Source organism: Pinus tabuliformis, chromosome 1_1, assembly GCF_031772625.1.
Source record: "Pinus tabuliformis cultivar Carrire ecotype Pingquan chromosome 1_1, CPIR1, whole genome shotgun sequence".
NCBI classification, from domain to species: domain Eukaryota; kingdom Viridiplantae; phylum Streptophyta; class Pinopsida; order Pinales; family Pinaceae; genus Pinus; species Pinus tabuliformis.
This window is the reverse complement of record NC_142297.1, coordinates 893,006,857-893,019,167: the sequence shown is the minus strand read 5'-3', so window position 1 is coordinate 893,019,167 and position 12,311 is coordinate 893,006,857.

Genomic DNA, 12,311 nt, shown 5'->3' with positions numbered 1-12,311 from the left:
AAATGGGGAGGATGGGGCATCAAAAACCTTGATTCCTTTGAAAAATCACTTGCTTCCAAGATGGTATGGAAAGTTCTCACTGCAAAGAACTTATAGACAGAGGTGTTCATTCAGAAATATATTAGTCCACTCCACCTCCTTGATTGGATCAGGTGCCCCTCATGGAACAAATCTAATATTTCCACTATTTGTCAATCAATTTTGAACTCCATATCCTACATTTGTGATGGATTGGCTTGGAGGATTGGATTTGGCAGCCTGGTCTGCATTGGAATGGATCCTTGTTCTGGATATGGTAATGCATATACTCTTCCTACATATATCATACATTTTCTCTCAAGCATAGCTATCTCATGCCTTGCCGACATTGTGGATCCGGATAGCTCCACTATATTCTCTCGAGCCTGGAAATCTGTTGATCAATTAGGCATTCCAGATAATTGGCATGATGATTGGATTTCCTACACAAATAACCTTTCTAAATCTCATGTTTGAATTACAGAGGGTGAGGATGAGGTCATGCACTGCATGGCTCCTATTCTCCAAAGGATGGCTATTCCATTATTTCTTCTGGTCATAAGCCCCCTGTTATTGACTAGTGGTGGAGCACTATTTGGAAGTTGAAGGCACCACCTAGAGCTAAGTTATTCATGTGGTGTATCCTTCGTAATAAAGCTCCCATAGGAGATAACTTACATAGGCACTCATTTCAAGGACCAACTTGGTGCATCCTCTATCGACAGGCAACAGAATCAATAGAGCACATTTTTATTCACTACACTATTACCACTTCTTTCTAGAATCTTGTTCTTTCATCTATTCAACTATCCAATAGATGGCATGGTGCAAATATTCAAGCAACTTGGCAATCATGGTGGTCTGCAATGCAACCCACCAAAATAAGGAACCTTCCCCTCCTTATCTGTTGGTGCATATGGCTGCACATGAATAAGCTCATGTTTAAGGGCATCGCCCCTCACTGGACACATGCATCTTCTCATCTCATCTCAATATATAAAAGTATCTTGGAGGATGATCGACCATAGCCACAACACACTATCATTGCTAAAACTATTGACAAAAACATTTCTTGGGCATATTTTGATGGATCAACTCAACAAAATGGTTGTGGTGGGGGAGTGCTACTTCACCTTACTGAAATTCATTTTTTCAAAATTCAGATGCATTTGGGATATGTAACTAACAATTATGATGAAATCATAACTCTCATACATTTGTTATACTTCTATCTCGAGAAGGGATGTAGACACATTCAGATTTTCAGAGATTCCAAACTCATCATAAATTGGTTCAATCAACAATCTCTTTGTCATGTGCACACACTCAGGAACATTCTGGATGAGACTTACTTACTGAAATCACAATTTGACACTATCACTTTTCATCACATCTACAGCGAGCACAACCAAATTTCCAATAGTCTATCCATGGAGGCTGCGCTCCATCCTTGAGGGATTTGGATGATCTAGGAGCAGTCATGACACGACTTCTACCAGTTCTTCCACAAACCATATAACAATCAACAACTTGATGGGGTAGCTAGGCCCTGAATTTTTACGATCCAGATATAATAAAATCTTTATATTTTTAGTATTTATATGTATATATATTCAACAGACATGTAATTTTGTATCTACTTATCAGTTTCCCATCCCAAGATAGATTTTTAATAATTTTTCCCATATATGTGGCAATAGCCACTCTATATTGCATATGCTTCTTGAGAATCTACAATATGTAATTTTCAATATCTTAATGAAATTTTCGATTTTTCTCGAGGAAAAAATAAAATAAAATTGGAAACGCTGTTTGTTGGGATCTTTCTTCATAAAAAGTTTCCATATAATATTTTTAACAAACAAGTCTGAAGTGAACAACAATGAATACTGACATACTCTCAACAATTTTTTCTCCATTTATTTACAAATAAATGGTAAATAATTTTGGTTTGGGCATAATCTTGTACGTTGCAATCCAATCAATAACTTACTAGAAGTTGAAACGAATTTATTCTTATTTAAATTAAAATGTTAGAATGGCACATATAAAATTTTCATTTAATATTTTTTTAAAGACAGTAATAAATATGAATAATTTTATGTTGATACAATTTTATGCTACGTCTTTCGATTACATTTGTTGTACAATACTCTTTTAATTTAATTATCATTTCTCGTTTTCTATAATTGGGAATGTGAATAGTTATGTCTTCAAGAATCAAGGTTGTTAGTTCCCATCCCACATTAGCTCTTTGGATTTGGTAAAATAACGTCGGAGAAGATCATGAACAACTTTATGATAACTCTTAAATTCAAGAATTCCTTGTTTATGAGATTTTAGGAATGAAATTAATTTAGTTGTTTAATTAATGGAATTTTATTTAGCTCTTTGGATTTGGTAAAATAACGTCGGAGAAGATCATGAACAACTTTATGATAACTCTTAAATTCAAGAATTCCTTGTTTATGAGATTTTAGGAATGAAATTAATTTAGTTGTTTAATTAATGGAATTTTATTTTATATGTAGATATATACAGGGAATGCATGAAGATGGGTTATATTTTTGAGCCAAATGTGCTAATGAAATTTCAAAAGTTTACTCTTTTATTGAATTGAAGCCCTCAAAATTTATATAAGCATTGTGAATTTTGATTTGGAGTAAAATGACAATTTGAGTAGAATTATGTTGTTGTCTTAATGATATTTTTTGGAAAAAAAAATAGTGTCGTATAATCTATCGATTTTCCATTAAATGAAATGTTTGTCCTTGCAAATTTTCGCACATCTTAAAATGTATGCATGTGTTCATGTAGCATATCTTATGTCTAAAATATATATATATATATATATATATATATATATATATATATATATATATATATATATATATAGATAGATAGATATATATAATCTACATAGAGAGAAATAGGGTATGCATATTAAAACTTTATTTTTCTATGCAAAATTACATTTTTTAATTATTTTTTGGAGTTGAAAAATTAATATTTCAATTGCTTTTTTCAAACGCGTGTGCTCATGTAAGATTTTTTTCTACTATGTAAACAAATTCAAAAACCAACAATACCCTTTTGAAGAGGACTCATAAATTAAGAGGTTGATATTTTTTTCATTTTGTATATTTTATGTTATTAATTTTTTATTTAGCCCCTTTGATACTATCCAATTTTTTTTCAAGCATTATGCTTAAAAGAAATTAGATGAAAATTATCATATAAACTCAAAAATGTCAAACTAATATGCCATTGGATAGAGGATTCCTTCACAAATCTAATATGATAAACTTCGCTACCTAAGGACAAATTTTTTATTAAGTCTGTCAGGTTACACAATAGTGTTGCAGACAAATCTACAAAAGGGGACCTAAATCTATGCTTTTTAGGTCATTGACAACTCGATCGAGTGCTCAAAACACTTGATCAAGTGCTTGAAATAAAATTTAAAATAGCTTGATCAAGGGTTTAAGAAACCCTTTATTGAACCCTTAACATGGTTAAAGAGAGGCTTGATCTAGCTTTAAGGCTCGATCATACAACTTTTTTTAATTTTGCGCTTAGGTTGTATTGGCGGGAAATTTCAAAAACATGGCTCGATTGAGCCACTAGCTTGATCGAGATCCTAGATAACCTTGGGTTACATAGAAGATTAACTGATGAATTTTTTTAATGATCGTTTGAGCTATCTTTAAGCCTTTATAAAAGCTTGATCAAGCGCTTAAAATGGCTCAATCAAGCTATTGTTTTTCTCCCAAAACGCATCCTCTCTTGCCAAAAAGTGTAACCTGGATCCACACACACACATATATAATTTTTTTAGCTTTGAACATGACACCTAAATTTTCACATGCTTTGCACTTTTCCAAAAACTAAATTTAGAATGTTAGAAGAAAATAGTAAAACATAGAATTAATTACCGTTTCCCTTTTTACTAAAAAAAAATATAATTAGCATCATAGTATTTGGGTGATTATTGTTAAAACATAGAAATAATTACCGTCTCCCTCTTAGTAAAACAGACAATATAATTTGCATCAGAGTATTTGAGTGATTATCCACAAGTTGCAAGTTTAAAATTGTGCATTAAAGTAGAAAAACATTTTAAATTTCAAAATAAAACATATTACGGTACTCATCAAAATATTTTCCAGAAAATAACAAGTTCCAATAGTAGGAAAAGAAACTAGAAAACTATTCAATGTGGAGGTTTTTTATTAAGAACAAAATGCCTCAGATTATAAAACAGTACAATTATGGCCAAGTCAATTCAAACAACATCTTCTGAGATAAAATATTTATATACATATAGTGATAACATTCTATGGATATTCCATGCTAGGTAAGCCATTTGTGGATGAGCCTAGGGTTTCATTTTCTTAAATTCAAGAAAATGAATCGTTCAACTCAGAATATTAACCCCAAACTGGAACTTAAAAGAAAAATCAAGCTGATAAAGAACCTGTCTTCTATTGAGAATGAGTAGGAAACCCTCACCACCATAGAGAGAATGCTCAAAGAAGTCCAAAGCTACCATAGAACCAAAATTCAATGAAAAGAAAAAAATTTAGAACAATGAAAACATTTTCTTGCTAAGAAACCAAGTAGAAGAAAAACAATATTTGTCATGGACGACCATTTATACTTGTATAAAAAACCAAGTATGATAAAAATTTGTCTGTACCTGGACAAGAACAACTCAAAATAAGTTAAGGTCAGGGGTCACAAAACATCTTGAGAAAGAAATTCAACTGATAGCCGAGAGGAATTCTCTTAGTGGTTCAAAGAATTATAACACCGTTGCTCTATTTTACCTTGCCTTACACTACTCTTCTCAATTTTTCTTACAATGATAAAATAAATGATGAGAATGACACCAAGAGATAGTCCTAAAATGCATGAAATACCATCCAATGCACTTCATTCGAGTAGTTAAAAAAATATATAATAAAATGTACATTGTAAAATTTGGAGAGGGCACTCTTGCCTTAGAAGCTTAAATTTGAAGCGTCATATTACCAAAATTCTAGCTTAGGGTTTCTACTTACAAAACTCTAACCGAAAGTGTAATTAGGAACAAAAGTAACAGTGGAGGGAATTTTGAACTGTAATATATATATATGAACGCAAAATCGTAGAAAACAGGAAAGAAAGTTGAGAGGTTCAGCTCTGAGAGTAATTTACTTATGTAATACACCAGTAGTTCCATATAGAAAATATTGAACACAATACTATGTGCAGATCTATGAAACCACCCAACAAGTATAAGAATTTCTAATGATTCTTTTCTCCATAGAAAATGAAAAGAATTGCATAGCTCGAAACCCTCACTAGCACAAGCTCAAATAAACCATAACGACGGAGAGGCCGCCAAGGGTGTTATGGAAACTCACCCTTAAAACAAATCCACTATTGATTGGAAACACATGCCATCTAGAACATCATTAATGCTATATATCACCCAAAATGTGACAGGGGAATTGTACAATTAAATGACTCATTCAGGTGGTCAAGTTCAATGATGCTAACACGTTTACCTAAGTGGCCACGGAGGAGAGATTCCATCCAAATCTAGAGGGTTCGACAGTTGCATTGCAATATTGTCCAGCTATGTTGCACAATAGTTCATCGTGCCCAAGGAGGAGTACAAATGAATAATCATTACAAAATAAGAGAAATAATATTAGATCCAATGAAATTAATGATAAATAAAATAAAATATTTTTAAAAACTAATTTGAATTGTTTCACTAATGTTAACTTTGGGGATAACAATTCAATTTTTAGTCCAATCTAGAACTAATCTCAAGTCAAAACAATATCAAATGTGTTTATCCTTTGCCTGTAGTAGGGATAATAAATCCAAAATTAACTACAAAAACACAGAAAGAATGGGTAAGACATAATGCATGAGGAAGAATGAATATCTCATGCAAGCATGAATGGCATCGTAATTTGATGAATAAAAGTTTATGAAACAACGCGATGAACAAAATATGTCACGATTTGATGAAAAAAATCAATGCCAGAATGTAATGAAAAGCAATCAATATCACATTCTAAGAAACAAAAATTGGTGTCAAAATGTTATGAACAAAAAGTGGCATCACAATTTTATGAACAAGAATTGATGTTGCAATGTGATTAACAAAAATTGACATCCCAATGTAACAAATAAAAATGAACATCATAATGTGATGAGCTAAAATTGGTGTTGATAGAGATTGACATTAACATATGTTTAACAAAAATCATCATTATATTTAGCAATGAAAAACATCAACGTTACAATTTGAAAAACAAAAATTCACGTCACATTATGATGATCCATAACTGAAATCATAATGTGATGGACGTAAAATTGATCTCTGGATGTGATTTAAAAAAAAATTGTCACAATGTGATGAATAAAAATAAACTTTGTAATGTGACCAAAAAAAGATGTCGCTATATGATGAATAAAAAATGATGTTGTAGTGCAACAAATTAAAATCTATGTTGCAACATGATGAATGTAAGTCATCATTACAATGCAAGAAAATTTTTATCATTACACTATGATGAACAAAAATCCACGTTCGACATGATGAACAAAAATCCATGTCAATATGTGTCTAGATATCATTGTCTCAAAGTGATGAACAAAATAACATCACAATGTAATGAACACAATTAGCATTGCAATGTGATGAACCAAAAATGACATCACAATATGAGGAACAAAACATGATATTGCAATGTGAGGGACAAAACATGATGTCAAAATGCATAAAACTAAAATCAACATTACAATGTGTTGAATAAAAATCAATATTGCAATGCGATGAACAAAATTTGACATCATCATATGACGATAAAAAATGACATCATAATCTGAGAAATACAAAATAACATTGTAATGCAATGAACAAATATTGACATCATAATGCAATGAGAAAAACCATGGTCTACCATAGTCGTCCAAAGTTAATTTGGCTAACCATAGTCGCCCATGCTTGACCATGGTCAAACATGAAACTAAATTAACTATTGATGACCATAATTGACCATGATTTTGTTCATCACATTATGACATATATATTTGTTTTTCCACATTGTGATGTTTTTTGTTTGTTAAATTGTGATGCATGGTCGACTATGGTTAACCATGGTCACCCATGCTTGACCATGGTTAAACATGGTCAACCATCATCAACCAGAGACAACATGGTTTTCCATGGTCAACATAGCCAATCATAGTGAACCAAAGTTAAACATCATCATAGTATAGTCTACGTTGTCAAACATGGTCAACATGGTTGACCTAATAAAGCATGGTCAACATGGCTAAACTAGGTCTACCATAGGCAACATGGTCATTTATAGTCATCTATATAAAAGTTGACGACCATGGTCAACCATGTTCACCTACAGTCAACCATAATCAACCATGGTAAGTAAGCTTAACCATGGTCCACCATAGTCAACCATAGTCAATCATGGTCAACATGGTTTACATGGTTAAACATAGTTTGCATGGTCAAACATAGTCAAGAGTGTTCAACCATTATTAAAGCATGATATGCATGGTCAAAGCCACCTAAGGTCAAGCATGGTAAAACATGGTCAAGCATGGTAAAACATGGTAAAACATGATTAAACATGGCCAACCATGGTCAACATGTACAACCATAATCAACCATCATCAACATGGTCAACCATGATCAAGCAAGCTCAACCATGGTCAACCATAATCAAGCGAGCTCGACCATGATCAAGCAAGCTCAACCATGGTCAGTAAGTTCAACATGTTCAATCGTTGTGAAAGAAACTCAACCATGGATAAATATGGTCAACCATAGTCAACCATGATCAAACCATATTGAACCATTTTCAACCATATTAACAGGGTCAACATGGACAACCACAGTCACTCATGGCAACCATTGTTAAACATTGTCAAACAAAGGTTAAGCATTGTTTTCATGGTCAACCATGGTAAACCATAGTCAGCCATAATCAATCACAGTCGACGATGATTTAATAATTATCCTCATCCATGTTAGTTGTCAATTAGTATGACCACATTATTAAAAGTTGTTGATATACATCAATCGATTTCTTAAAAAAAAATTAAGGTGAAAATTTGTGTCTATCCATAAATATGAACCACTTTAATAATGTAATTGTGGTAGTATATATTCAATTTTATTATGATAATTACAATTTAATTATTTTTAATAATATCGTTGTGCTAATATATAGTCAATTTTATTTTGATTTTTTTTATTTCAATAACTACAATTTTGTGATAAATAATAAATAAATAACTCATTATTATATAATATATATTTAATTTTTAATTTTAATTTTTTAACTAATTTAACAAAATTTACGTTATATTAGATATGATTTTGGGATTCAACTGCGTTAAGTAGGTCATTCATCTATGACCATTTCCATGAGAGGTAGTCATAACTGAGTAATTTCTCATGATTTTTGAATAGTTCACTTAGCACTCATTGCATCGGGTGATGTTCACAGGGGTGAAGAAGTGGGATTGAAACTAGTGAAATGAATCACATAGCGTGAGTCATCACTTCCGGAGCTTTCACCCGGTAACCAAGACTTCCCGAGAGGTCACCCATCCCAGAAAATGATATCTAATATAATGCACTGCAAAAACCCCTTAATACTAAAATTTACATTACTTAATAACAAATACTTTAATGCTTGTCAACACTGTAAAAAACATAATAAATACTTTAATGCTTTCGAACACTGTAAAAAACATTATTATCTTGATTACAAATTCCCGACATCGAATAAACATGAGAAATCTACGAAAAACATTTACTAAAGTCAAAAGTAGTTTTTTAAACCTTTGGCAAAGCCTCATGCTTGGTTACTGCCTCATTGCCGCTTTCCATAGGACGTATATAGTTCACACTATGCACGATATTCACGGAGTTCATGGTATTCATATGTAAGAATTCATCTTTGTCTTGTACAGACATGTTGGGGAATTAAAACATGGATGAAGACATTTACAGCACAAATGCTTTTCGTGTTGCGGTTTTCTTGAAAAGTTGCCACTTGCAAAGTCTTTTCTTTTTCAGATTTGAGATTATGATTACAAAGGGGAAAGACTATGTTAATAAATGTTGGATAAAGACATTGACGAAATAATTGTCTTCCCAATTTCTATGGTTGTGCCTTTATCGATGGTTGAAAAGATACAATTTGTAAAGTGCTTTATTGTTTTGTTTGGGTATGCAAGTTGCATATTGTTTCTTTTTAGCTTTGGGATTGTGATCATTATGGAAGAAAACATTGCCAAAGTAAATGACTTTCACATTTGGGTGATAATGCTTTTATTGGATGTGAATTGGTAAGTGCTTTCTTGCTTTTAAATTTTGCTCGGTAAATTTTATATATTTAAATTAGGTTATAAATAATTTAAAAATATAAATATAAAATTATTATGATGTGAAATTTACCTAATTTTATATATAATAATTTATGTTTTATTTATTATTAATATATTTTATTAAGCAATTAAGTAAAATTAATTTGATAAGTTCATGCTCGCCGATTGGTTTAAGTAATAAATAAATCAAGAGCTTAGTTTAATTGGTTGTATTTATTATTTTTTATTTTTTATCTTTAAAAAAAGGGACAATCCATTTGCTAAAGTTATGTGGTAAGGAATAAATTGTTAATATTTTTTTTTTTTTTTTTTTGGGTAAATTGTTAATATTTTTTGTTATTAAATTTTGAATGAATTTTATTTTTTTAATAGAGTAAATTTTTTTAAAATCTTTAAAAGACTTATAAATGATATAAAATAAGCCTCCCACTCCACCGCACATTAACTCGCTGCATTTGTTCCCAAAACAGCAACCAGAATGAGGAGGACAACAAATAGCTTTGTGAAAGAGAAGGCCATGGCCATTCTTATGAACTTCAAGTTCCACTCTGAGTATTGAGTGGGAGTGAGCGAATATATAGTTGTTACTCAGAAATACGATCAAATGGCAGGCAAGCACGTGCACTTCCACTGATCAATAAATTCTTCCATTTATGATTTCAAATACCAATGGAGGGCGCACTGAAGAATGTGGATGCGATGTCGATTCTTCCACCTTCTCAGTCGCGTGGAACGCCGCAGCCAACGCAGGGCATTATATTTCGAATAATTTATCTTATTATTACGCCAGAGAGACGTGTATCTCTCCATTTCCGGCCTATATGTACATATCGCAACATTAAAATAGTCGAGATTATCTGACTATTGGTCTGGATCTACAAAAATAATTACATTACATTTGTTCTTAGTTTTAGCTCAGTTTTAGCTCTGTCGAAGCCACCTGGTGCGTATCTCTCCATTTGCGGCCTATATGTACATATCGCAACATTAAAATAGTCGAGATTATCTGACTATTGGTCTGGATCTACAAAAATAATTGCATTACATTTGTTCTTAGTTTTACCTCAGTTTTAGCTCTGTCGAAGCCACCTTGTGCTTGGAGTTAAAAGGCTTCCACCATAAACCGACTCGTTTGTATTTGGTGAAATACTTCTTAGTTAAAGTTAGAACTGCAACTATATTAATGATATCGCTTGCACGACTATGTTATTAGTAAAAATTGTTGATCTAAATGGATGATTTTCATTTTTAAATTAAAAAATTAATGGTTTTTATAAGTTTATATACATCACTTTTAGTAATGTGTTAGTTAGTGGTTAGTGTTAGTGAGTGGTTAGTGTGGGAGGAGGATTAGTAAATTATTGTTCACTGTGGTTAATTATAATTGTAATGGTTGAGGATTAGTAAATTATTGTTTACTGTGGTTGATTATGATTGTATATGGTTTAGTTATGATTGACAATATTTTATTTTAGTGAAAAATATAGTTGACTATAGGTGATCATGGGTGATCATGGTTGACTATGGTTTACCATGGTTATCCATGTTTAACTATAGTTGAATATGATAGACTATGGGTCATTATTGTTGGCCATGTTGACTTTAGTTGTCCATGGTTGACCATGATATCTATGGTGACTATGGTTGACCATGCCACCTGGTAGAATGAGTGAAAGTAACCTTTGCATGAACTAAACTAATTGGTTCCAATTCTAATGACATGGATTCTTCACACTTCTCCTCCCTAGTATAAAGATTGGTGTTCACTTGGGGTCACATCTTCGAGACCCTTCCTCAACAGTTTTGAATGTCGTTAACTAAATGGAATCTCAATCTTCCTTCTTATTCTCTTGGGAATATTTCTCATTTGTTCGTTGCCCTTCGTATGCGTACCTAAAGAGAAATGATCTTGATTGACTATCCATGGTTGACCATGTTAGATATGGTTGACAATAGTTCACCATGGCTGATCATGGCTAATCATTATTGACTAAGGTTGATCATGGTTAACTATGGTTGACAAAGATTAACCATGATGACCATGTTGATAAAGGTTGACCATGGTTGACCATGTTGTTTACGGTTAATTATGGTTGGCCATGGATGCTCAAGTGGACCATGGTTAACCATGTTAACTATGGTCAACTACAGTTGATGATGGTTTACCATGTTATACCATGTTGCCTTTGGTAGACCACTTTTGACCAAAGTTGACCATCTAGATTATTTATGACTAGGTTTGACCATGGATGACTATAGTTTTATATTGCTGATATAGGTGGATATTGGTGGCCACTCGCCTATTCCATCTAGACCTCCAGTTAGTTTCATCTGTTTCCTTGATTATAAAAAATTTTACTAATTTTCACAGTTTTTTTGGGTCTTCAACCTCGAGAGCTGATTGACGCCCTAAACAACATTTTTTTTTGTGGTCTGCAACAAGCCCATAGCCATAGGGAGGGGGATGTGGCAAATCCTTTAGTACTCAGAGAGATCTTTCTAACAAGGTATTGTACATGCCAAACGGAGATCATATGACCAAGTTACGACCTCGGGAAGTTGGTTTCCCAACTAATCCCAACGGGGCCCACAAACTCTTGCTCTTCCATCTCCTAGGGTTAGGGTTTTGGTTGATTTGGATTTTCCCTTCTTGTTCAATAATAAAAAGGCCCTTGAGCATCATTGTAACACAGTTTAGAAGCATGTAGCCACCACATCTCTTCTCAGAGATAAGCTACCATCGCCCGAGTTAGTTTATTTTCATTTTGTATGTAAGCATATTTCAGTTCTTTGATATTAATGAAATGATGTTTTATTTTTGTTGCATCTTGGTGTTTATGTTTATATATGTATTCTATTGCATTCTTGTA